This window comes from Acomys russatus, chromosome 11, assembly GCF_903995435.1.
Source record: "Acomys russatus chromosome 11, mAcoRus1.1, whole genome shotgun sequence".
Lineage (NCBI taxonomy): Eukaryota > Metazoa > Chordata > Mammalia > Rodentia > Muridae > Acomys > Acomys russatus.
The window spans coordinates 20834565-20840634 of NC_067147.1; the positions used below are offsets into that span (position 1 = coordinate 20834565).

The window sequence follows — 6070 nt, forward strand, 5'->3', positions numbered from 1 at the left end:
CTCTTCTTGGTAACTTGCTATCCTTCCTCTGAGTGCCGCCAGGCCCTCCCCATCCAGGGGACGTGGTCAGAGATGGGGCACCAGAGTTGTGTGAAAGTCAGATCTCCTTCTCCACTCAACAGTGGAGAATGTTCCTGTCCATCGGCTCTAGTCTGGGTAAGGGTTAGAAGCTTACTGCCTATATTTTCCTTGGCTGGTGCCATAGTTTGAAGAGGACCCCAGGACCCAGATCCGCCTGTCATAAAGTTCCTCTTGTAGTTTTCAAGACCCTCTGGATCCTTCTATTTCCTCATTCTCCCAGGCTTCTCTCACCTAAAGTCTCAATAGGATGTCCTCCCCTCAGACCCACTTTCCTGGTAGGTAAAGTTTTTCATGGGACATGCCCCTTGGACTAGTGTCTCGATATAAGTGAGTATATACCATTTAACTCTTTTTGCTTCTGGGTGAACTCACTCATTATGATAATTTCTAGTTCAATCCATTTGTCCACAAATTTTGGGAATTCCCTTGTTTTTAATAGCTGAGTAGTATTCCATAGTGTAAATGTACCACAGTTTCTTTATTCATTCTTCTACTGAGGGACATGTAGGCTGTTTCCATGTTCTGGCTATGATGAATAAGGCAGCTATGAACATGGTTGGGCATATGTCCCTGTTGTGTGGTAGAGCATCTTCTGGGTATATTCCAAAGAGTGGAATAGCTGGGTCTTGGCTGTAATGAGAAAAAAAAATCAAGCAAGAATGTGAAAACTACCCAGATTATTCTTCATTTTATGAAAGATTACTTCTAGGGATATCAGTTCATGTAAGCCTTATCTTACCTGAAGAAAGAATATTTATCCACTCCAGGAGACAGGAAACTATTGTGTGGAGGTTACAGACATGGGAGGTGGCTCAATGAATGAAGCAAACTCAACCAGAAGGTTATAGAGAGCAATGCCTTGTATCCACCCATCAGCAAATCAGGATGGATCCATATATCACAACAGCAAAACACCAAAAGCACACTTATAATGTTGGAGGACAGATTCCTAGTGAAACTCAAAGACAAGAGATGGCAAAGGAGCATCTAAGGGCACTCTGAAGCCTCTGGGATCTGCAAAAGGTCCACAGAGCTCAAGTGCTCGCCAAATGAACATGACCCACTCAAGGCTTGCTCCTTAGCTCCTACCCCACACAGTAAACAATATGAGTGACACTGAATGGACTGAGCAGACTGTATTTATATAAGCACATGCGTGCATGTGTGTTTGTGTGTGTGTGTGTATGTGTGTATGTGTGTAGCAATAATTAAAGAAGAAGTCATAAATGTGAGAAGGAAGCATGAGGGGAGTTGGAGCAGGGAAAAGAAGAAGGGGTAGGAGCATAGATATTGTGTTTGTACATGAATTTCTCAAAAAATAAACCAAAATTTAAAATAACATGAAAGAGGAAAAGAAAGAAGAAAGGAAACCTGAAGAACAGCAAGAAACAAAGGAAAGAGCTGTCTGACATCCAATCAGAATCAGCCATTATACCACTGTGTAGAATTGCATAGGAAATTGAAAATAGTTGGAATGGGAGCAGTAGACAACATGCATGAATAGAATGGTGAAAAGTCTGAGGGAAAAAAAATGCCTGGCAAAATGGCTCAGCAAGAACAAAGGCTTCCTGCCAAATGTTGTATCTTCCTACCTGAGTTATATCTTAGGCACCATAAGGTGAAGAAGAGAACAAATTCCCATAAGTTGTTCGCTGACTACCACATAGCTATCTTCGTGTGTAACCCCATTTTTAAATAAATAAATATAATAATTAAAAAATACAAATTAAATAAAAGAAACTAAAGGTAACACAAAAACCATTGATAGACCGATTAGTAATAGAGACAGAGCTAAAGAAAAAATTAGTAAATGTGAAGTTTTGTCCAATAGGAAGCTCCCAAACTGCAATGTAAAGAAAAGTGGGGTAGATGTTAGAGCTATGACAATAGCATCAATAATAATTCCAATGTAAATGTCTAAATATACTATTTAAAGAACACAAATTTCCAAAACAAACAAACAAACAAACAACATTTAGCTACCTGGTGTCAACAAGGAACCACATTAATTATGGTCACACATATTTAAAGAAAAAGAATCCAGAAAAATATACTACCCTAAACCCCAAAGAAAACTGGTAACTGTCTTAGTTTCTTATGAAGTAGAGTTGACAATTAGTGACATTATAGAAGACAAGACAGAATTATTACTTAATGATTAAGTCATAAAATATTAAAAATAGACAATATATCTTAACCTACATGAGTTTAATCTCAGAACATCAAAACAAATGAGAGGGAAAATGATACAATTTCAACAAGAAACCATTCAATTCACTGTTATAATTAGAGAATTCAACAGACTCACTTCAGTAAACTTATACTTCAAGGAAGGAGAATATTAGTAAGGATGTGTTTGACTTCATCATTGCTGTTAATCTATTTGGCCAATTTGGCATGTATCGATTACTTCCAACTATGGCAGAATATGAATTCTTTCCAAAGTCCTACACAAAGCAGACTAGGGTGAGTCACATCCTAGGGCATAATATGCACCTAAAGAAATGAGGAGGTCCCACCCACCGTCAGAGGTCTAGGGGAGGTGAATAGGGCAGAAGAGGGAGAAGTCATAGAAATGAGAAAATATAAATATGAGTGAGTGGGTAATAATTGGGATGTAATGTAAGTAAGATATAGTAAATTTAAAAAGAAAAAAATTAAAAATTCAAAGTATAAATAAAATACAATTATAATCATTTTAAAAGGTGAACAAAGAAATGAAATGGATCTAAATTATGTAAAAAAATTTTTAGACATTAACACAATTAAAAGAATCAACAATGTCTTGCAAATACCTAGATATTTAGGTATTCAATAACATACTTCTAAACAATGCATAGTACTAAGAAATTTTAACAGAAAATTTAAAAAGTATTTTAAGCCAAATGGAAATAAAAATATGACATATAAGAATTTGTGGGATGCAGCAAAATAGTACTTAGAGGAAATATATAGAATTAAATGCACATGTTAAATATATAAATAACCCAATGAATAATACAAGCTAAGCACTCATCTTATGAAACAAGAGAAGTAAAAGTAATTTCAACCTAAAACAAACAGAATAAAAGAAATAAAAATTAGAACAAAAAGCAATGAAATGGAAAACAACAGGAAAAATCAATGATTCCCCCAAAACTAGCTCTTTGAAAAGATCAATAAAACTGATAAACTACTACCCATGCTATCCAAAAGTGGAAGAGAAATGAAAAGTAAAGATGCAGGCTAGTAGTTTTAGAGGGAGAAATGCAATAAAAGAAGGGGGAAAAAGAAAAAAAAATAACACACAAATCTATTCTTTATATGATATGCTGATACAAGAATTTCCCATGAGAGGACAAGTTAGCAATTCCAACACTGCTATGTGTGTACACATGTCATGTATGTATATTTGAAGTTAATCAATTTTAGAATATAATACTATATGGTTGCGCTGGCTGTGGCAGTATAGGCTCTCGATGAATACTGAGGCTTCCAGTTTTGCAGCCCATCTGAGCAGTGTGAGCTTTGACACAGCACGATGTCCGAGCAACCTGTTGACTTGGGTCTCCTGGAAGAGGTCAATGAGTTTGAGAAGTTTCCCACAGAAGACTGGGCTGGCTTAGGTGAAGATGAAGACGCACATGTCTAAGAGGATAACTGGGATGGTGACAATGTAGGAGATGACTTCTCCAATCAGTTGTGCGCTAAGCTAGAGATGCATGGTTATAAGATGGAGATGTCATAACATCCAGAAATGCTACAAGAGCCTTAAACTTGGACTATGTACTAAATTCTAGGACTAAGAGACCAGGATGGGATACTTTTTATTTGATCATTTACTTGGATTTATTTTTGTTTTTATAACAGAAAAATAAATAAGTGTTTTGATTTTAAAAAAGAAATTAAACAAGTAAGGCATTGGATAGGAAAATATGAAAACCAGGTCTCTCATTTTGACAGTTGTAGCTTCATAGAGGCAAGAGAAAAAGGGTAGGATAATCCGTGTAGCTATGGATTAGAGATTGATAGGTTGTAATGGATAAGAGCTAGGTGATTTGATTAGCTTAATATAGAACTGCATGGCTACATAGAGAAGGGTTTTGGGGGGTGTGCATGTGTGTTTGCATGCACCGGTACCTGTGTGTGCGCGCACACACACACACACACACACAAACACACAAACACACACACACACACACACACACACACACACACACACACACACAAAACCAGATGACTGGGAGCACATATTTTCTTGGTTAGCAGAGCATGCAAATGACTTCTGGGTAACAACGGTCATAAAAATATCCCAATAGCAATGAGAACATCTAGAACTCAGATAGAGGCTTCAAACACCATTCTCCAATAAAAAGGAATGGAAGTCCTTGGATGGATGCTTGATATTGAGACCAGGAACAAGGTCAGACGGAAGGAGAGGAAAAACGTTCTCAAGAGCAACAGCCACAACAGGAACCTGCACTGTGCTGCTACGTCTAAAGGTCATCTGCAATGAGCTTGTCAAAGGGAAAGACGGAAATTCTGAAGAATGAAATAAAGGCTCTGAGATCAGCTTGTGTGGTCATAACAAAACACTATAGTCCAGCAGTTTCCAACCCATGGGTCGTGACCCCTTTTGGGCATCAAAAGACCCTTTTTCAGGGGTCACCTAAGACCACCATAGAACACAGAAGGGGGTCCAAACTTCTCTTCCTTAAGGTAAGGATGTTGATCCCATTGTGGGACCTCACTCTTACAACTTCCTCTAAACCCTGTTACCTCCCAGAGGGTGCACCTCCAAATGCCACTACAATGAGAACAAGTGATTTGATAAATGGATTTTAAGAAATCATTCAATAGTTTGTAAGATTACATCATAAAGTACAAAAACAAAATAGCCACGGCTCATACAGATATAAACAAATGGTAAAGGCAACTAAAAAATGAATGAAGGAGAAAAATTTTTGATGCTGAAAACTTTTAATAATAACTCATAGAGTTACTTCAATCTCAGCGATTTATATGACTTCCTTCCAAAGTGCACACTGTGAGAAGGCAAAGAGTAACTTCATAAAAGCATAAACTTTAAAGATGCAACAATATCAACTAAGTAATATTGATATTGATTAAAACAACTACTTAGCTGTGCTAAGTGTGCCCACTGATGTGAAATGTTAATAATGACTGCTCTGCATGAGAATATGCTTTCTTTATGCTATCATCTCGAGTACTCTATGTTTAAAATTGTCGAAAGAGTAGGGTCTATTAAAAGAAACAACATGGCACTGACAGTGCTGTGAGATAGGATAGGACACACAAAGTAATCAAAGTTAGATGCAGGGAGTAAAGTGCTAAATTGATGGGAACTCCAGAAGAGAAATGGTTCCAAACAGCTTCCAGCTGGGAAGTACCCATGAGTGCTTCATGGCAGGGAGGAAATATGACTGAAGCTGTGAATTCTGATCATAGCTGAAGTGAAGGAAGCACACCCAAGTATTCCAAGTGGGGCATTACATGATTCAATGTATGAAAAACCGAACGTGGTGGCACATGGATATAATCCCAGTAGTAGAGAAGGGATTCCAGGCAGCTTGCTGGAACTTTCTAGCCAGCCAGATTGTTTACCTGATACCCGAAAGTGCTGTCTGTATTCCATTTACATGCACAGAAATGTGCCTTACACATGTGCACTCACATGCGGTTGAACATGAGCACACGTATACACGCAAAATTGTTGGAGGACAGTCTTGTGCACTGTGTTTTCAGATGCTGATTTCAGTGCCCTGAGATCTGGTTACTGTCCTACTGCAGACATTGTTATGAATGTTGGACCATCTCCTGTGCCCATGTGATATAAGGGACATTCCCCAATTATCCTTGGTTGGTTACTAAGGATGCTGAAGACTATGCTTGGGCAGAAGAGAGATAAGCAGAGTTTATGTTCCTGTGCTTGGGCTCAAGAGACCATGAGGACAGGAGAAGAGAAACAGAGAGGTGTCAGAAGTAGAGG

General features: G+C 38.0%; 1 pseudogene; it reads left to right on the forward strand.

The window, feature by feature from the left end:
* Positions 1-3601: 3601 nt before the first annotated feature.
* On the forward strand, positions 3602-3808 carry LOC127195535 (26S proteasome complex subunit SEM1-like; annotated as a pseudogene).
* Positions 3809-6070: the final 2262 nt, after the last annotated feature.